General features: G+C 46.5%; 1 protein-coding gene across 1 annotated transcript in view; it reads right to left on the bottom strand.

The window, feature by feature from the left end:
• Positions 1-2,150: 2,150 nt before the first annotated feature.
• LOC468699 (uncharacterized) overlaps positions 2,151-21,369 on the bottom strand; it is a 38,557-nt gene continuing 19,338 nt past the window's right edge. Inside the window, exon 6 of the transcript XR_010153522.1 lies at positions 2,151-4,640. The gene's annotated coding sequence lies outside the window, so the exon portion shown is untranslated. The remainder of the gene's footprint in view (positions 4,641-21,369) is intronic.

Genomic DNA, 21,369 nt, shown 5'->3' with positions numbered 1-21,369 from the left:
CGTGGGCTTTTCTTTGTTGGAAGGCTTTCTTTTTTTTTTTTCTCAGATGGAGTTTCACTCTTGTTGCCCAGGCTGGAGTGCAGTGGTGCGATCTTGGCTCTCTGCAGCCTCTGCCTCCAGGGTTCAAGTGATTCTCCTGCCTCAGCCTCAGTGCTGTTTTTGCTGCATCTCATAAGTTTTGGTGTGTTGTCTTTTCTCCCTTTTCCTCCCCTCCCCTCCCTCCTCCCCTCCCCTCCCTCCTCCCCTCCCCTTCCTTTCCATTTTCTCCCTCTCCTCCCCCTCCATCCCCCTCCCCTCCCCTCCCCTTCCTTTCCATTTTCTCCCTCCCCTCCCCTCCCCCTCCATCCCCCTCCCCTCCCCTCCCCCTCCACCCCCTCCCCTCCCTCCCCCTCCCCTCCCCCCTCTATCCCCCTCTATCCCCCTCCCCTCCCTCCACCCCTCCCCCCTCCATCCCCCTCCCCTCCCTCCACCCCCTCACCTCCCCCTCCTTTCCCTTTTCTCTGTTTCTCTTTCTTTCTTTTTCTTTTTCTCTTTCTCTGCCTCCCTCTTTCTCTCTTTCCCTCTCTCTTTCCCTCCCTTCCTTCCTTCCTTCTTTCCTTTCTTTTTTTTTTTGAGACAGAGCCTTGCTCTGTTACCTAGCCTGGAATGCATGATGCAATCATGGCTCACTGCAGCCTTGCCCTCCTGGGCTCAAGCAATCCTCTCACTTCAGCCTCCCGAGTAGCTGGGACCATAGGTGTGCACCATCATGCCTTGCTAATTTAAATATATATATTAAATTTAATATATATATTAATTTATATTAATATTAATTTAATATATATTAAATTTATATTATATATTATAATATATAAATATTATAATATATAATATTTATATATAATTATATATATTAAATAATAAATATTAATTTATATTAATATTAATTTAATATATATTAAATTAATATATATTTAAATTATATATATATTTAAATTATATATATTTAAATATATATATAATTTAAATTTATATATAAATCCCAGCCACATGAAATATCTTTTTCATCATTTCACTTTCAATCTGTTTGTATCTTTGCATCTAAAGTGAGTCTCTTGTAGACAAGACATAGATCATGTTTAGGCCGGGCGTGGTGGCTCATGCCTGTAATCCCAGCACTTTGGGAGGCCAAGGCAGGCGGATCACCTGAGGTCAGGAGTTCGAGACCACCCTGACCAACATGATGAAACCCCGCCTCTACTAAAAATATAAAAAATTAGCTGGGCGTGGTGGCAGGTGCCTGTAATCCCAGGTACTTGGGAGGCTGAGGCAGGAGAATCTCTTGAACCCAGGAGTCAGAGGTTACAGTGCATCACTCCATTGCACTCCAGCCTGGGCAATAAGAGTGAAACTCCCTCTCGAAAAAAAAAAAGACACAGATCATGTTTTAAAAAATTATTCTGCCAATCTAGGCCGCACGCGGTGGGTCATTCCTGTAATTCCAGCACTTTGGGAGGCCGAGGTGGGCGGATCACGAGGTCAAGAGATCATGACCATCCTGGCCAACATGGTGAAACCCCGTCTCTACTAAAAATACAAAAAATTATCCAGGCATGGTGGCAGGCGCCTGTAATCCCAGCTGCTTGTGAGGCTGAGGCAGGAGAATTGCTTGAACCTGGGAGGCGGAGGTTGCAGTGAGCTGACATCACACCATTGCACTCCAGCCTGGGCAAAAAGAGGGAAACTCTGTCTCAAAAAAAAAAAAAAAAATTATTCTGCCAAAATGTTTTTTTTTTTTCTTTTTTTTTTTTGAGACAGAGTCTCACTCTGTTGCCCAGGCTGGAGTTTAGTGGCGCAATCTTGGCTCACTGCAGCCTTTGCCTCCTGGGTTCAAGTGATTCTCCTGCCTCAGCCTCTCGAGTAGCTGGGACTGCAGGCGTGTGCCACCATGCCCAGCTAGTTTTTGTATTTTTAGTAGAGATGGGGTTTCTCCACGTTGGTCAGGTTGGTCTCGAACTCCTGACCTCAGGTCATCCTCCCGCCTTGGCCTCCCAAAGTGCTGGGATTACAGGTGTGAGCCAATGCGCCTGGCCTGAAAGAGTTTTGAAAGATGTTGAATTATTGGTTGATTTTTTTTCTTTCAGCAATTTAAGTATGTCATCACACTGTCTTCTGGCCTTCATACTTTTTTTTCTTTTTCTTTTTTTTTTGAGACAGGGTCTCACTCTGTCACTCAGGCTGGAGTGCAGTAGCGCAATCTCAGCTCACTGCAGCCTCCGCCTCTTGTGTTCAAGTGATTCTCCTCTCTCAGCCTCCTGAGTAGCTGGGATTACAGGTGCCTGCCACAGTGACGGCTAATTTTTATATTTTCAGTAGAGATGAGGTTTCCCCACGTTGGCCAGGCTGGTCTCGAACTCCTGACCTCAAGTGATCCACCCAACTCAGCCTCCTAAAGTGCTGGGATTATAGGCGTGAGCCACCACGCCTGGCCATTTTTTTATTGATAGTCTCATTTTATTCATACATTGTTTACCTGGTTTCCTTTAGATTTTTGTCCATGTTTTCCCTTAGCTCTTTGAGCATATTTAAGACAATTGTTTTAAAGTCTTTGTCTAGTAAGTCTCAGATCTGGACTTTCTCAGGAATAATTCCTGTCAATTTGCTATTTTTTTTGCCCTTTCAATGGGCCATAATTTCCTTTTTCTCTTTATACCTTGTGATTTTTCTTGTTAAAAACTGGACATTTGAATATTTGTAATGTGATAAATTTGGATGTCAGATTCTCCCACTGTCCCAGGGTTTGCTGGTTTGTTGTTTGTTTTATTGTTAAAAACCGTAGTAGTTTTGGCTTAATGACTTTGCAAAACTATTCTTGCAAAGACTATATTACTTGTCGCATGTGGTCACCGAAGTCTCTATTCCTTAGCTTGTGTTCAGCTAGTGTTTTGACAGATTTTCTTGAACACCAGGAGCTAAAAAAGCAAGCAAACCAACCAAACAAAAAATCTTTCCCTCGCTCAGTCTTTGCAGATTGGCCCTGTGCTGGAGCACTCTTTCAACATTTAACCCGGCTTGCCCTGAGCCTAGGGATCAGCTGAGCATAACTTAGGGTCTTCTCAGGTCTTTTCTGAGCATGCATCTTGCTGTTGGCATAACCCTGTGTTTATAAATCCCCCTATACATGCAGGTGCTTCTAATTTCCCCAGGAAAGTCTCCCCAGCTTTTGCTCCTGAGCCTTAGGCCGTCTATTGTGTGTTTTGATTGTAATCTTTGGAACAGACATCTGTGGTTTGTTAGTTTGGCTTGCAGTGTTTCTGAGCAGTGCCACCACTTTTCCAGCCTGAGTTCCGAGGCAGGAAAACCAGAGATGAGCACCTTGTCCTTCAGGTGGATCCCAGACAGCTTAGAGCGGACATACACTATCATCTACAAATAAAGTCTGCTCTGCTCCCTCTGGAAGGAGGAACGAGAGTCTCATGCTGGGAGTGTGGGCTTCCCTCTTCCCACTACTGCTGTCACACAAGGGAGGGCAGTGGCAAGTGGGGCAAAGGCAAGTCGAAATATCAAAAGCTTTTGATCGTTTTGAAGTTGTCTTTCTTCTTGATTCAGCATTCACTGGACTACCGTAAACCTTTGACTGTTTCCCAGAGTTCTGACAAAGTTGTATCTGACAGTTTCTGCTTGTTTTTTGATGTTTCTGTGGGGAACGCGGGCTTGGAACTGCCTACTTTGTCATTTTGCACTGATCTTGCCACTCTTAACCATCATGTGAACAAGCCAGAGGTAGCCTGAAAGGTGAGAGGCACATGGCTCAGTCACCCTCATGGCCTAAACTGTCAGCCGACCAACCTCCAGCTGTGAGTGAGGTTATCTGTTCCAGTTTCCTTTCTTCTTTTCTTTTTTCTTTCTTTCTTTCTTTTTTTTTTTCAGATGCAGCTTCTATCTCATTGCCCAGGCTAGAGTGCCATGGTGTGGTCTTGGCTCAATGCCATCTCTGCCTCCCGGGTTCAAGCAATTCTCCTGCCTCAGCCTCCCAAGTAGCTGGGATTACAGGCTCACGCCACCACGCCTGGCTAATTTTTTGTATTTTTTTTTAGTAGAGATGGGGTTTCACCATGTTGGCCAGGCTGGTCTTGAATTCCTGACCTCAGGTGATCCACCTGTCTCAGCCTCCCAAAGTGCCAGGATTACAGTCATGAGCCACTGCACCCAGCCGTGTTCCAGTTTTCTATTGCTGTGTGAGAAACCATCCGAGAACTCAGTGGCATAAAACAGCAATCATTTTTAATATGCTCATGGTTTTTGTGGGTCTGAAGTTTGGACAGGGCATAGTGGGGATGGTTTGTCTCTGATCCATGACATCTAGGGCTTAAGGTGGGGAGACTTGAAGAGTGGGGGAGTGCCTCCAGTGGCTGGGAGCTGGTATCTGGTGGCTGGGATTATCAGGTAGCTTCTTCATTCACATGTCTGGTTCCTGGGCTGGGATGACTCAAATGATGGAAGTCTCTTGGGGGATCGATCTCTTTCTCTCTCTCTCTCCCTCTCCTCCTGTAGCTTCAGGGACTTTCCATGTGGTCTCTCCACATGACATCTCCATCACTGCAGTCTCAGGGTAGTTGAACTTTTTACATGTTGTCTCAAGGCTCTGGAAGTGAATCTTCCTGCAAACAAGACAGAAGCTTGCATGATGTGTTATGATCTAGCCTTGGAGGTTATATAATATCACTTCTGCTCTACTCTATTGGTTGAAGCAATCCAAGCCTGCTCAGATTCAAGGGGAGGGGATAGTGAGTTTGCCTCTCAAGAAGAGCTTTGTTAAAGTATTTTCAGCTACATTTTCAAGTTGCCAAAGCATTCAAGAGTAGCCAGATTTAGCCAATCCATCAGCTGACCACAGATGCATAAATGAGCCCAGCTATACCCAGAAGAACTTTCCAGCTGAATCTGACCCAAATTGGTGAACCACACAATCATGTACCAAATAAATTATTAGCCCAAGCCATTAATTTTGGGAGCATTTTGTTATGCAGCAATAGCTAACTGATACATCCTTGTAGGTGTATGCCTACAAGCATACTCACTAAGCCTAATATTGGCTGACCACATCCAGGACCCCTACACAGTGATGCAAGCCAGCAGATTTATCCAGTGACTCTTCTATGTCTGTGTTCACCCCACAGTTTATCACCCCTGGTTTTACCTGTCATGACAATTACACCCATCCACTGCTCCTTGACTATTCTGTGAATAGAATTCCTGAACGTAATAAAAAATTATTGAATTGAAGCAATCTCTAGCTATTCCACTCTAAGACCACATAGCTTACCCCATTGAATCTTTCATTTTACCAATATTAATTTATCACCTACTATATGCCATTCACTCTTTTTTCAGTTTGTTTTTTGAGACAGAGTCTCACTCTGTCACACAGGCTGGAGTGTAATGGCATGATCTCAGCTCACTGCAACCTCTGCCTCCTAGGTTCAAGTGATTCTTGTGTCTCAGCCTCCTGAGTAGCTGGGATTACAGGTGCACGCCACCATGTCTGGCTAATTTTTGTATTTTTAATAGAGACAGGGTTTCACCATGTTGCCCAGGCTGGTCTTGAACTCCTGACCTCAGGTGATCCACCTGCCTCAGCCTCCCAAAGTGCTGGGATTACAGGTGTGAGCCACTATGCCCAGCCTCCATTCACTCATTAAAACACTGGAGAAGTGATGGTTAACATGAACCAAAGTGTTCCTGCTCTAATAGAACTTATATATTTATATTCTGGTGGGGTGTAGTAAGTAGCTTCTGAAATGGTCCCCACCTCCTAGTATTCATGGCCTTCTGTGATCCTCTACTGGTGATTATCTTGCTTCTAACCAATAGAATACTTCATCATTGAGAAACTGTCACTTCTGAGATTATATTCCAAAATATTCTGACTTCTATCTTGCTAGCAGACTTTTCCCCTTGATGGCTTTGATGAAGCAAGTTGCTATGTTGGAGAACCCCATGTGGCAATAAGCTGAGGGTGTCCTCTGGCCAACAGCCAGCTAGGAACTGAGATAATTTGCCCAACAGCACAAAAGGAACTGATTCTGCCAACAGTCACATGAGTGAGCTAGGAAGTGAATCCTTCCCCAGTTGAGCCTTCAGATGAAACCTTAATCCTGGCCATCTCCTTGATTGCAGTCTTATGAGATACCCCAGGCAAAGGATGCAGGCAAGTCATGCCCAGATTCCTGACCCATAAAAACTATAAAATAATAAATGTATGTTGTTTAAGCTGGGCCATTTGTGGCAATTTGTTTGTGGCAATCAATAACTATTAGGTGTGGGGTGGGGGGAGGTGGAGTTGAAACAAACATAGTAATAATTTGGAAATTAATCACAGAGTGATACAAATCATCTGAAATAGGAAACCTGAACAGATTAGATATTATAGGAGCCCATCTGTGGTCAGCTTTCAGGCTGACTAGATCTGGCAACTTTGTGGATGCTTTGGCAATTTGAAAACAGCTGAAAAGAAGGTAATTAGAGATCTAGTAAGAAGAAAGGCACCAGGCCCAGATAGTTTTATGGGCTCACCCTGGTTGTCTCCATACCCTACCTTGTGGCCATTTAGTTTCTTTCTTTTTTCTTTTTTTTTGAGACAGGGCCTCATGGTGTCACACAGGCTCGAGTACAGTGGCACAATCTTAGCTTGCTGCAACCTCCACCTCCCAGGCTCAAGTCATCCTTCCACCTCAGCCTCCTGAGTAGCTGGAACTACAGGCATGCACCACCATGCCTAGCTAATTTTTGTATTTTTAGTAGAGATGAGGTTTCACCATGTTCCCCAGACTGGTCTCAAACTCCCAAACTCAAGAGATCCACTCGCCTTGGCCTCCCAAAGTGCTGGGATTACAGGCATGAGCCGCTGCACCCAGCCATGGCCATTTAGTTTCTACAACCAGTTTGGACTTTCACTCTTGGCTGATTGGAACTTGGTTGGTTTCTCACTTAGTTCCTGCCTTGGCTCCTTCCTCTGACTTTGCTACCCAGTGTAGCCTCACTGACTCCAGCTCTGGAGAAACTTGAAAGACAGTCCAGCTGTGACTGTCCTTCCTTCTTGCCTTCCCAGTAGCAGGAGTGAATCTGGATAGTAAAGACTTGTAAATGACAGGCACATTTCGAGGTCAGGCAGAAGAGGAGCCCATGAAGGAGATGGAGAAGGAGCGGTCAGGCAGACAGGAGGAGAACCAGGAGGTGAGGCCATCAGGGAAGTCTTGGGAGAGAGGAGTTTCAAGGAGGAGGTAGGGAGTGGCCACCCCATTAATGAGTGGAAACAAGATAGAAACAAGTCTGGTTGGCTTTCACAAAGGAACGGTAGTTACTCTCCTTGGTCATTTCAGGAAAGTGGTGGCAGGTGAGGCAGCCATCAGAGGGTTAGAGGGAGCAGATGAAGGCAGAAGTGACAACCCTTTTTCTTTTTCTTTCTTTCTTTCTTTTTTTTTTTTTTAAAGAGTAATGATGTGATTTTTTTTAAACTTTAAGTTCGGGGGTATATGTGTGGGATGTGCAGATTTGTTATACAGGTGAACATATGACATGTACAGATTATTAGTTACTTTTCCTGATCCTCTCCCTCCTCACTCTCCACCCTGCAATAGGCCCCAGTGTGTGTCGTTCCCCATTATGTGTCCATGTGTTCTCATCATTTAACTCCCACTTATAAGTGAGAACATGCGGTATTTGGTTTTCTGTTCCTGCATCAGTTTGCTAAGGATAATGGCCTCCAGCTTTATCCATGTCCCTGCAAAGGACATGATCTTGTTCTTTTTTATGGCTGCATAGTACTCCATTGTATATATGTACCACATTTTCTTTATCCAGTCTATCATTGATGGGTTGATTCCATGTCTTTGCTAGACAGCCCTTTTTCTTTTATTTCTTTCCTTTTGTAGAGACTGAGGTCTCACTTTGTCACCCAGGCTGGAGTGCAGTGGTGTGATCATAGCTCACTGCAGCCTCAAACTCTTGGGCTCAAGTGATCCTCCCACCTCAGCCTCCCAAGTGGCTGGGACTACAGCCACCACTCCCAGCGTTGTATATGGGTTCAGAAGATGGAGGAAGTGTGTGAGCCCAAGGGGCCAGGCAACCCTGGTGAGGCTTCCCCACCCCTTCTGTGGGATGTTGACAGTGAAACAGAAAAGCACCTCACTGAGGGCTACCACCACTCCATAAAAAAACTTGCACCCACCCTCCAATCGGATCACCCGATTGGATCACATGGGATCCAATTTTTCCAGTTCACTAAGGCAAGAACCCTGGGAGAGAGAAAGTCGTCTGTCCTTGCAATAAGGCAGAGCATCTAACTGAGCTGATGAACATCAGCCAACTGCGGACGGCAAAACTGAAAGAGCACACTGTAACACATGCCCACGGGGCCCTCATGAGCTGTAAGCATTCACCCCTAGACGCTGCCGTGGGGTTGGAGTCCCACAACCTGCCTGTCTGCATGCTTCCCCTGGAGGTTTGAGCAGCGGGGCACGGAAGATGTGAGCCACACCCCCCGTCACACGCCCTGCAAGGGGGACAAGGGAACCTTTTCTGTTTCACTACCAACATCCCACGGAAGGGGTGGGGCAGCCTCACCAGGGTTGCCTGGCCCCTTGGGCTCGCACACTTCCTCCATCTTCTCCTCTCTACTCCCTTCTCTCTCCATCCCCTCTCTGGACTGTGGGTTTTTATAACCCCATGCATTGCAGCCCCTCCTCAGAATCACATCTCTCCAAGCCAGGAAGAAGAATAAGGAACAGGATGGAGACACACCCTTCCTGAAAAGTGGGGTGAGAGATGAAGCACCTGACACAGAGGAGAGTCATTTAGAGGGCGGGCAGAAACTATCCAGTAAATTCCAGTGCCAAAAGACTCTATCTGAACCCATATACAACGCTGATACCTTGAGCCTCACTTTTTGGGAGTCTCAGTTTCCTCAGCTGTGAAATGAGACAACTACACTGGCTCACACTGCTATTGTGAGTTTTATTTATTTTTTATTATTTGTTTATTTATTGAGATGGAGTCTCGCTCTGTCTCCCAGGCTGGAGTGCGGTGGTGTGATCTCAGCTCACGGCAACATCTGCCTCCCGGGTTCAAGTGATTCTCCTGCCTCAGCCTCCAGAGTAGCTGGGATTAAAGGCACGCACCACTATGCCTGGCTAATTTTTGTATTTTTAGTAGAGACGGGGTCTCACCATGTTGACCAGGATGGCCTTGAACTCCTGACCTCAGGTGGGTCCACCTGTTTCGGCCTCCCACAGTGCTGGGATTACAGGTGTGAGCCACCATGCCTGGCCATGTTACTATGAGTTTTAATACAGTGCACTAGTAATAGGTATAAATTGCCTATTTGAATGATGGATACTCAGTAATTACAGCACTTAAGATTTATCACGCTGGGCCCGGTGGCTCATGCCTGTAATCCCAGCACTTTGGGAGGCTGAGGTGGGCAGACCACTTGAAGTCAGGAGTTCGAGACCAGACTGGCCAAAATGGTGAAACCCTGTCTCTACTAAAAAATACAAGAACGAGGACTGGGAAAGCTGAGACACCGCCGGGTTGGAAGTGCTGCAGCCCCGGGAATGAGTATGTTCGAGTGAAAGGAGACCATGTGATTGGCATAGTGACAGCTAAATCTGGAGATAGATTCAGAGCTGATGTTGGAGGGAGTGAGCCAGCTTCTTTGTTTTACTTGGCGTTTGAAGGTGCAACTAAAAGAAACAGACCATATGTGCAGGTTGGAGATCTCATCTATGGCCACTTTGTGGTTGCTAATAAAGACACGGAACTAGAGATGGTGTGTATTGACAGCTGAGGACGAGCCAATGGAATGGGTGTCATTGGACAGGATGGTCTGCCTTTTTTTTTTTTTTTGAGACGAAGTTTTGCTCTTGTTGCCCAGGCTGGAGTGCAATGGTGTGATCTCGGCTCACCGCAACCTCCGCCTCCCAGATTCAAGCAATTATCTTGCCTCAGCCTCCTGAGTAATTGGGATTACAGGCATGCGCCACTGCACCCAGCTAATTTTGTATTTTTAGTAGAGACGGGGTTTCTCCATGTTGGTCAGGCTGGTCTCGAACTCCCGACCTCAGATGATCTGCGTGCCTCTGCCTCCCAAAGTGCTGGGATTACAGGCGTGAGCCACCGTGCCTGGCCCTGATGGTCTGCTTTTTAAAGTGACTTTGGGCTTAGTTAGAAAGCTATTAACTCCAGGTTGTGGAATCATGCAGGAAGTGGGAAAACTTTATTCCCTGGAGATAGTATTTGGAATGAATGGAAGAATATGGGTCAAAACAAAAACCATCCATCAAACTTTAATTTTGGCAAACATTTTAGAAGCTTGTGAACACATGATGTCAGATCAAAGAAAACAAATCTTCTCCAGACTGGCAGAAAGTTGATACAGGTGGATTTTTTTGTTTTTTTTTTTTTTTGAGACAGAGTTTTGCTCTTGTAGCTCAGGCTGAAGTGCAATGGTTTGATCTCGGCTCACTGCAACCTCTGCCTCCGGGTTCAAGCAATTCTCCTGTCTCTGCCTCCTGAGTAGCTGGGATTACAGGTGTGTGCCACCATGCCTGGCTAAATGTTGCATTTTTAGTAGAGATGGGGTTTCACCATGTTGGCCAGGCTGGTCTTGAACTCCTGACCTCAGGTGATCCACCTGCCTTGGCCTTCCAAAGTGTTGGGATTACAGGCATGAGCCACTGAGCCCCGCCTAGGTGGACTTGTTTTTTTTTTTTTTTTTTTTGAGACAGTCTTGCTCTGCCACCAGGCTGGAGTGCAGTGGCATGATCTTGGCTCACTACAATCTCCACTTCCTGGGTTCAAGCGATTCTTCTGCTTCAGCCTCCTGATTAGCTGGGGCTACAGGTGTATGCCACCACGCCCAGCTAATTTTTGTATTTTTAGTAGAGACGGGGTTTCACCATGTTGGCCAGGATGGTCTTAATCTCTTGACCTTGTGATCTGCCGGCCTTGGCCTCCCAAAGTTCTGGGATTACAGGTGTGAGCCACCGCACCTGGCCCTAGGTGGACTTTCCTAATGGCTCAGTTGAGCCAAGAAACTATGGGTTTCCTGGGGAAAACTTTTTTCAGGTGACCCTTTCCCCATTTAAATACTCAGAAGACAAGGTATGAATGTACATATTATCTTATTAGAGTCCTAAATAAAATATTTTTATAGGTAAGTTACTGGTTTTCACCCATGCTTTTGTGGGAGAGAAAATCATGCAGAATCATGATGTATTTTTTTTTTTGTTCTGTACAACAAAGTTTGCTAAAACATTAAAAAAATAAAAAATACAAAAACTATCTGGGCATGGTGATGCATGCCTGTAATCTCAGCTACTGGGGAGGCTGAGGCAGGAGAATTGCTTGAACCCAGGAGTCAGAGGTTGCAGTGAGCAAACAGCCTGGGTGATAGAGTGAGTGAGACTCCATTTCGAAAAAAGATTTATCAGACATTGTTTTACATGCTGTACATAACTAGCTAGTTTAATCCTGAGAGGAGAAGAGTGGTCAAGAGCAGGCCTGAAGCTCACAGCTGGCTTTGGTGTTGCTAGGAGCTGCCCTGGCCTTCCTAGGTGGCCAGAGTGTTCTAGGAGCTGGTCTGGTCTTCCAGCTGATCATGGCATGGCTAGAACTTTACCCAGCACTTCCACCTAGGTTATGATGTTGTCCTCTTGAATATAAACAATTTCACAGAACATCAACATCAAGCAAAAACGTTTGTAGCTGTAAATGTGTACAGAGCAAGACAACAGTGAGATCACTCTGTAAGCATGTCTGAACACAGACAAAATGTGAGCACTGTCCAAACCAGACATAACCAAACATTCCTATATTCTGGCTAATTGGAACAACCTTTCTCTCTCAGTCTGTTGGGGCTGCTCTAATAAAACATCATAGGCTGGGTGGATTATAAACAGTAGAAATTTATTGCTCACACTTCTGGAGGCTAGAAAGAGCAAGTCTCGAAAAAAGATTTATCAGACATTGTTCTACATGCTCTACATAACATAGCTAGTTTAATCCCGAGAGGAGAAGAGTGGTCAAGAGCAGGCCTGAAGCTCACAGCTGGCTTTGCTGTTGCTAGGAGCTGCCCTGGCCTTCCTAGGTGACCATGGTATTCTAGGAGCTGGTCTGGTCCTGCAGCTGATCATAGCATTGCTAGAACTTTGCCCAGCACTTCCAGCTATCAAGGTGCTGGTACATTTGGTGGCTGGCGAGAGCCTGCTTCCTGATTCATAGATGGGGCCTTCTTGCTGTGTTCTCACATGGTGGAAAGGGTGAAGGAAGCTTTCTAGGGTTTCTTTTATGAGGACACTAATGAAGGCTCTGACCTCATGACCTAATTACTAACCCCAAATTACCACCTCCTAATAACATCATCTTAGGGGTTAGGATTTCAACATATGAATTTCAGAGGTAATTAAACACTGAGCTCATAGCACTCTCTTTTATCAATCATGGCTTTAGCCTCAGTCTAGTCTTTACTCCTTGCATATAAGATTTATTTGTTCTTCAGTGGCTCACGTGTGTAATCCCAGCACTTCAGAAGGCCAAGGTGGGTGGATCACTTAAGGTCAGGAGTTTGAGACCAGCCTGGCCAACATGGTGAAACCCTGTCTCTACAAAAATACAAAAAATTACCTGGCCGTGGTGGCAGGAGCCTGTAATCCCAGCTACTTGCGGGGAGGAGGTTGCAATGAGCTGAGATTGCCTCACTGAACTCCATCCTCGGCAACAGAGCAAGACTCTGTCTCAAAAAAAAAATTAAATTAAAAGACTTATTAGAATGCCTAGTCATAAGATTACCCCCTCTTCCTGATAGCATCCAACCTAGAATCCTCCCCTAAAGAACTTAACACAAGCCCCAATCATATAATAAGTCATTTATTACACTCTCCTACTGAGATACTCCATGGTTATGAAACTAGCCCCATCGTCCCATAGAACTTATATTAATAGTTTCTTTCAATAAACATAGAATTGACTTGAGAAAGTTACATTTGTCTTATCTGAGTTTGTCTTATCTGAGTTCCTTTCCCAGGAAACGAACCATCAGGACTCCCAGATAGTATCAAGGAGCTGAAACTTAGCAGATCACACCTGGACAATGAGATGTCAGACCCCTCACCCATCATGATTGCCCAATTGACCATCTGCTTCCTGTTGACCAACTTCTCTTCCTTACCCCTACCTAACTGTTGTTTTCTCACATATTGTCACATTTCTTCCCTGCTATATAAACCCCTAATTTTTAATTAACTAATTTATTTTTGAGATGGAGTTTCGCTCTTGTTGCCCAGGCTGGAGTGTAATGGCACGACATCAGCTCATCGCAACCTCTGCCTCCCAGGTTCAAGCGATTCTCCTGCCTCAGCCTCCTGAGTAGTTGGGATTACAGGCATGTGCCACCACCCCTAGGCTAATTTTGTATTCTTAGTAGAGATGGGGTTTCTCCATGTTGGTCAGGCTGGTCTCGAACTCCTGACCTCAGGTGATCCGCCTGCCTTGGCCTCTCAAAGTGCTGGGATTACAGGCGTAAGTCACCACGTCCAGCCTAAACTCCTAATTTCAATCAGTCAGGGAGATAGATCTGAGACTGATCTCCCATCTCCTCGGTTGCAGCACCTAATTAAAGCCTTCTTCACGGGCAATACTAGTGTCTCAGTGATTGGCTTTCTGTGTGGCAAGCAGCCGACTGAACTGGTGTTTCAGTAACAGCTACCCGTGGTGTGTATTCTCCTTTGCTGTGACAAGTAATACATTGAAATTTTTTCAACTGGCTGGGCATGGTGGCTCATGCCTGTAATTCCAGCACTTTGGGAGGCCGAGGCAGGCAGATCACTTGAGGTCAGGAGTTCAAGACCAGCCTGGCCAACATGGTGAAACGCTGTTTTTACTAAAAATACAAAAACTAGCCGGGCATGGTGGCACGCATCTGTGGTCCCAGCTACTCAGGAGGCTGAGGCAGGAGAATTGCTTGAACCTGGCAGGTGGAGGTTGCAGTGAGCTGGATTGCACCACTGCACTCCAGCCTGGGCAACAGAGCGAGACTCTGTCTCAAAGAAAAAGGAAAAGAGAGGGGAGGGGAGAGGATGGGAGGGGAGGGGAGGGGAGGCAAAGACATTTGTTCAACCACATGTGTGATTCTGGTGTTTTTTGACTGGGTGGGTGAGGGAGACACTAACAGTCTTCACAATAACACTACAAGAAAAGCACAGTTATTATCCTGCTTTACAGAGGAGAAAATTGAGACACAGAGAGGTTAACAATTGACCATGGTCACACAGCTTGTAAGTGGTAGGGCTAGGATTCGAACCTAGGCAAGTTGCCACAAGTCCATGCTTAATCAGTACACTAAGCAGACCCAAATTTGAGGACAAGAGGAATTTATATGGGAGGCAGTTGCGGAAAATGCCAGTGGTGGGAAGGGGTTCTTTATTTCTTCATGTGGACTTTTTTTTTTTTTTTTGAGACAGGGTCTCACTTTGTCGCCCAGACTGGAGGGCAGTGGTGCGATCTCAGCTCACGTCAACGGGGTTCAAGTGATTCTCCTACCTCAGCCTCCCAAGTAGCTGGGACTACAGGCACACGACACCACACCCAGCTAATTTTGTATTTTTTGGTAGAGACGGGGTTTCATCATGTTTAGCCAGGCTAGTCTCAAACTCCTGACCTCAGGTGGGCCTCGGCCTCTCAAAGTGCTGGGATTACAGGCAAGAGTCATCACGCCTGGCCTTTCATATGGATTTGAGTTACTGTCTAGTGTTCTTTCATTTCATCCTAAAGGATTCCCTTCATTTCCTCTATTGTAGTAAAATACACATAACATAAACTTTACCATTTAAAGCATACCTTTTAAAGTATACAATTCAGTGACATTTAGTACATTTACAATGTTGTGCAACCATCCCTACTACCTAGTTCCAGAACATTCTCATCTCCCCAAAAGGACACCCCATAGTTATTTATTTATGTATTTATTTATTTATTTTGAGACGGAGTCTCACTCTGTCGCCCAGGCTGGAGGGCAGTGGTGCAATCTCGGCTCACTGCAAGCTCCGCCTCCCGGGTTCATGCCATTCTCCTGCCTCAGCCTCCTGAGTAGCTGGGACTACAGGCGCCCACCACCATGCCTGGCTAATTTTTTTGTATTTTTGGTAGAGACGGGGTTTCACCGTGTTAGCCAGGAAGGTCTTGATCTCCTGACCTTGTGATCCACCCGCCTCGGCCTCCCAAAGTGCTGGGATTACAGGCGTGAGCCACCACGCCCCGCCTATTTATTTTTGTTTTTGTTGAGAGAGGGTCTTCTTCTGTCACCCAGGGTGACTGCAGTGGCACAATCATGGTTGAGTGCAGCCTCACCCTCCTGGGCTCAAGCAATCTTCCCACCTCAGCCTCCTGAGTAGCTGGGGACGTGGGCATGTGCCACCATGGTCAGCTAATTTTCAAATGTTTTGTAGAGATGGGGCCTTGCTATGTTGCCTAGGCTGGTCTCAGACTCCTGGCCTCAAGTAATCTTCCTCCCTTGGCCTCCCAAGGTACTGGGATTACAGGCGTGAGCCACCATGCCCAGCCCCCCATACTTACTAAGCAGTCACTCCACATTCCTGCCTTCCTGCAGCCTTGGAAAACCCTAATCTGTTTTGGCCTCCCAAAGTGCTGGGATTACAGATGTGAGCCACTGTGCCCGGCTAACAAATTGTTTTCTGCCCATGCATTTATGTATTGTATGTGATGCATTTGTGCTAGAATAGCAGAGTTGCAGCAGAGAGCCCTCGAGGCCCAAAAATATTTACTATTTGGCCCTTTTCAAATGTTTGCCAACCTTTGGTCTAGAAGGTTACATTCTGGAGCAAACAGATCATAGACAGATAAAGAAAGGCAGATCCCAAAATTAGCCGGGCGTGGTGGCGGGCGCCTGTAGCCCCAGCTACTCGGGAGGCTGAGGCAGGAGAATGGTGTGAACCCGGGAGGTGGAGGTTGCAGTGAGCCGAGATCGCGCTACTGCACTCCACTGGGTGACAGAGCAAGACTCCATCTCAAAAAAAAAAAAAAAAAAAAAAGAAAGAAAGAAAGAAAGAAAAGCAGATCCTGAATCTGGTCCCCTCCACTCACCCGCGCTTCCCAGTTATGAAAGGCAACACAATCTCCACATCTTCTTTCTGGGGTTTTGGGTTGGTTTGAGTTGGGGCCACGAAGGGAAGTGAAAATGATGTGGTCCTCATTGCTTTCACAGTTTCAAACCCAATTCCAGTGTTTATCAGCGGACGGGCTGTGGGCAGGTGACTCATCTCTGAGCCACTATGCTCATAGGTAAAATGAGAATGAGGGCGGCTGTGTTACCGGATTCTTTGAGGTCATGTCCAAAAAACACATAGCACAAAATAAATGCTCATGAGATGCAGAGGCCGGGTGTGGTGGCTTATGCCTGTGATCCCAGCACTTTGTTTTTCTGTTTGTTTGTTTTGTTTTGAGACAGAGTCTTGCTCTGTCACCCAGGCTGGGTGCAGTGGCACGATCTCGGCTCACTGCAAACTCCACCTCCCAGGTTCAAGCGATTCTGCTGCCTCAGGCTCCCAAGTAGCTGGGATTACGGGCTCCCGCCACCAAGCCCGGCTAATTTTTGTATTTTTAGTAGAGATGGGATTTTGCCATGTTGGCCAGGCTGGTCTCGAACTCCTGACCTCGGGTGATCCACCTGCCTCGGCCTCCCAATGTGCTGGGATTACAGGCGTGAGCCGCTGCACCCGGCCACTGTAATCCCAGCACGTTGGGAGGCCAAGGTGGGAGGATCGCTTGAGTCCAGGAGTTCCAGACCAGCCCAGGAAACATAGTGAGACCCTGTCTTTACAGACAAAAAATTAGCTGGGCGTGGTGCCGTGAGCCTGTGGTCCCAGCTGCTCAGGAGCCTGAGGCAGGAGAATCCCTCAAGCCCAGCAGGTCGAGGCTGCAGTGAGCTGAGACTGCCAAAGATTGCGCCACTGCACTCCAGCCCAGGTGACAAAGCGAGACTCGGTCTCAAGAAAAAAAAAAAGAATACAAAAAAAAAAGAATAAACCCTATTGAATTGGAGGTACTGATGTGAATTCATGGTTTTCAAAATATAAAGATAAATATAGAAATAAGTTTGTGTGTGTGTGTGTGTTCCCATTTATCTACTAAGAGGACCTGGGAGCCACATACCCCAGTAACAATGGGCACACTTAACACCCAGATCATTTCTAACTGCCAATCTCCACCTAGCCCAGGGCTTTTTGGAAAAATGAGAGCAGCCTGGGCAACATAGCAAGACCCATTTCTACAAAAAATTTAAAAATTAGCCAGGCGTGGTGGCGTGCTCCTGTAGTCCTAGCTACTTGGGAGGCTGAGGCAGGGTTGGGGGGGAAAAAGGCCTAGAACATCTAGTTAGGCCAGAAAGGAAGAAAAAACGATCAGCAAAAAACCAATAGGAATATGTCAAAAGGACCCAGAAGCCAGAGAGAAAAGCTTTCACTGGCCAAATTAAAGATAATTTAAGCATCGAAGGGGAAAAAAAAGAACGTCAGCAAAATGGCAGAGTAAAATTTGCCTTTCTACAAAAGCAATGAAAAAAACTGGTAAAATTTGACAGAATCAACATTTTCACAACTCTGGAAATTAACCAAAAGCTTACGGTAATTTGCAGAGCATTTAATTTAAAAAAAAAAACACATAAAAAACCAGCAAGCTCTGTAGAATTTTAACTCACTCTAGTCTTATTCCTGGCTCTCCAGCTCAGAGGGTAGCGTTGAAAAATAACAGCCCACAATCTTGATACCATACGGAAAAGAACAGAGGTACGGCTCCTTCAAAACCTCATTCAGGATCATTCAAGAAGAGGTGTGTGTGTGTGTGTGTGTGTGTGTGTGTGTGTGTGTGTGTGTTTGAGACAGAGTCTCGCTCTGTCGCCCAGGCTGGAGTGCAGTGGCGTGATCTCGGCTCACTGCAACCTCCTTCTCCTGGGTTCAAGCGATTCTCCTGCCTCAGCCTCTGGAGTAGCTGGGATTACAGGTGCCCGCCACCATGCCTGACTCATTTTTGTGTTTTCAGCAGAGACAGGGTTTCACCATGTTGACCAGGCTAGTCTCAAACTGCTGACCTCAAGTGATCCACCCACCTCGGCCTCCCAAAGTACCGGGATTACAAGCGTGAGCCGCCGCACCCAGCCAAGAAGAGTCATTTATTGACCTATTTATTGGTACTCTGGAAGACCCTGCTCTGAAAGACCTGACCTCACTTGAACTTGCCCGATGCTAAACATTTCTCCCCAGGGGCTACTTGTTAAATGTTTTAACATCACAGCTGCCTGTGGCAATACTTAACAGTTGGGGAAATAATAGCCTAACTAAAAATCTTAGAAGGAAAAGCGCCAGGTGCGGTGGTTCACGCCTGTAATCCCAGCACTTTGGGAGGTCGAGGCGGGAGGATCACTTGAGGTCAGGAGATCGAGACCATCCTGGCTAACACGGTGAAAACCCGTCTCTACTGAAAATACAAAAAATTAGCCGGGTGTGGTGGCGGGCGCCTGTAGTCCGAGCCAGGAGAATGGTGTGAACCCGGGAGGCGGAGCTGGCAGTGAGCCGAGATCGCGCCACTGCACTCCAGCCTGAGCCACGGAGCGAGACTCCATCTCAAAAAAAAAAAAAAAAAAATCTTAGAAGGAAAAATGAAGACATTAGATGTTCGGAGGGACTTTTGAAAAATTCTGACATATTTCTGGGGATATGGAAGGCCACATGCTTAGGAAAGACCTGAGACAGCCCTAAGCTCACACCGCTGGCTGACTTCGAGGCTCTGTGTAAGCAGGAAGTGAGAGCTAAAGCACAGTTGTAAATTTCCTGGGTGAATGTTGAAGGTGTGTCCCTAATAAGTACACAGAGCTCCCTGGCAAAGACTGGCAGACTTCCGATTCCAGACATTCAAGGAAATCTCTGTCCAACCATTAGCTAACCATGAAGCTAACTGAGCAAAGACTTCAGTAGCCATGACAGAGAATATAGACTTTACGGAAGTAGTTTAGAAAAGTCATTTAACAGGCCTGGCACAGTGGCTCACGCCTGTAATCCCAGCACTTTGGGAGGCTGAGACAGGTGGATCACCTGAGGTCAGGAGTTCGAAACCAGCCTGACCAACACGGTGAAACCCTGTCTCTACTAAAAATACAAAAATTAGCCAGGTGTGGTGGGGTGTGCCTGTAATCCCAGCTACTCCGGAGGCTGAGGCAGGAGAATCACTTGAACCTGGGAGGCGGAGGTTGCAGTGAGCCAAGATCGCGCCATTGCACTCCAGCATGGGTGAGAGAGCGAGACTCCGTTTCGAAAAAAAATCAAAACCAAAAACTATTTGTTTTTGTAAATAAATTATTACTATTATTATTTTTTTTAGAGACGAGGTCTTGCTCTGTCACCCAAGCTGGAGTGCAGTGGTGCAATCATGGCTCACTGCAGCCTCAAGCTCCTGGGCTCCAGCAATCCTTCTGCCTCAGCCTGCTGAGTAGCTAGGAGTAAAGGTGCATGCCACCACACCTGGCTAATTTTTTTTTTTTTTCGAGACAGAGTCTCACTCTGTTGCCCAGGCTGGAGTGCAGTGGTGCAGTCTCAGCTCACTGCAGCCTCCACCTCCCAGGCTCAAGCGATTCTCTGCTTCAGCCTCCCAAACAGCTGGGATTACAGGCACCTGTCACTACGCCTGGCTAATTTTTGTATTTTTAGTAGAGACAGGGTTTCACCATGTTGGCCAGGCTGGTTTCGAACTCCTGACCTCAAGTAATCCACCCGCCTTGGCCTCCCAAAGTGCTGGAATTACAGACACGAGCCACCGTGTCCGGCCAATTTTTAAATTTTTTTGTAGAGATAGGATCTTGCTATGTTGCCCAGGCTGGTCTCAAATTGCTGGCCTCAAGCGATCCTCTCCCCTTGACTTCTCAAAGTGCTGATATTAGAGGCATAAACTAATAAATGATTATTTGTAAATAAAGTTGTTTACAAAACAACTAGGGGCAGGCTGATCAAAGGGAGGAGATGGAACGTGTTTTCTTCACTGCTGTATCCTCAGTGTCAAGAACAGCACCTGGCTCGTGGTAGGTTTTTGTTCTCCATCAATGTATGTTAAAGGAATAAATTGATAAATTAGTATTGCTTGTATGTTTGTGGTGGAGAAGTGGTTAACATGACCAGAGTAACCCATGCTGGTGGAATGGTTGAGCAGAGTGTGGGAGATCCACTTGGGTATAGGTGGCAGACCCTTTGGAGGAGACTTTTCTTTTCTTTTCTTTTCTTTTCTTTCTTTCTTTTTTTTTTTGAGACAGAGTCTCGCTCTGTCACCCAGGCCGGAGTGCAGGGGCTTGATCTCGGCTCACCGCAAGCTCCACCTCCCGGGTTCACGCCATTCTCCTGCCTCAGCCTCCTGAGTAGCTGGGACTACAGGTGCCCACCACCACACCTGGCTAATTTTTTTTGTATTTTTAGTAGAGGCGGGGTTTCACCATGTTAGCTAGGATGGTCTCGATCTCCTGACCTCATCATCCACCCGCCTCGGCCTCCCAGGCTAATTTTTTTTTGTATTTTTAGTAGAGACGGGGTTTCACTGTGTCAGCCAGGATGGTCTCAATCTCCTGACCTCATGATCTGCCCACCTCGGCCTCCCAAAGTGCTGGGATTACAGGCGTGAGCCACCATGCCTGGCCTCATTTCCTTGCCTTTTCTAACTTCTAGAAGCTGCTGCTATTGTCTGAATGTTTGTGTCCATCCAGAATTCATACGTTGCAACCTAATCCCCACTTATGCTGTTAGGAGGTGGGGCCTTTGAGAAATGATTAATGCCCTTGTAAGAGAGGCCTAGAGAGCTGCCTTGCCCCTTCCATCAAGTGAGAACACAGTTAGAAGGCGTCATCCATGAACCAGGAAGCAGGCACTACTCACCAGACACCGAATCTGCCAGCACCTTGATCTTGGACTTCCCAGCCTCCAGAACCATGAGCAATAAATTCCCATTGTTTATACGCCACCTAGCCTATGATATTTTGTTATAGCAGCCCAAACAGACTGAGACAGCCACTGATGTCCTTGGCTCATGATTCCTTTCTCTGTCTTTAAAGCCATCGATGGTGGGTCAAGTCCTTCACACATCACATCACTCTGACATTCTGATTTCCTCCTGCCACCCTCACCCACTTTTCAGGACCTTTGCCATTCCATCAGGCCCATTGGGATTATCCAGGAAAATCTCCCCACCACCAGCCTTTGGATATGGTTTGACTGTGTCCCCACCCAAATCTCATCTTGAATTGTAGCTCCTATAATTTGCACGTGTTGTGGGAGGGAGCCGGTG

The sequence above is a fragment of the Pan troglodytes genome, chromosome 20 (genome assembly GCF_028858775.2).
Source record: "Pan troglodytes isolate AG18354 chromosome 20, NHGRI_mPanTro3-v2.0_pri, whole genome shotgun sequence".
In the NCBI taxonomy this organism is placed as follows: domain Eukaryota; kingdom Metazoa; phylum Chordata; class Mammalia; order Primates; family Hominidae; genus Pan; species Pan troglodytes.
The sequence above is the reverse complement of the archived record's forward strand: the minus strand, read 5'-3'. Positions and strand labels throughout refer to the sequence as shown.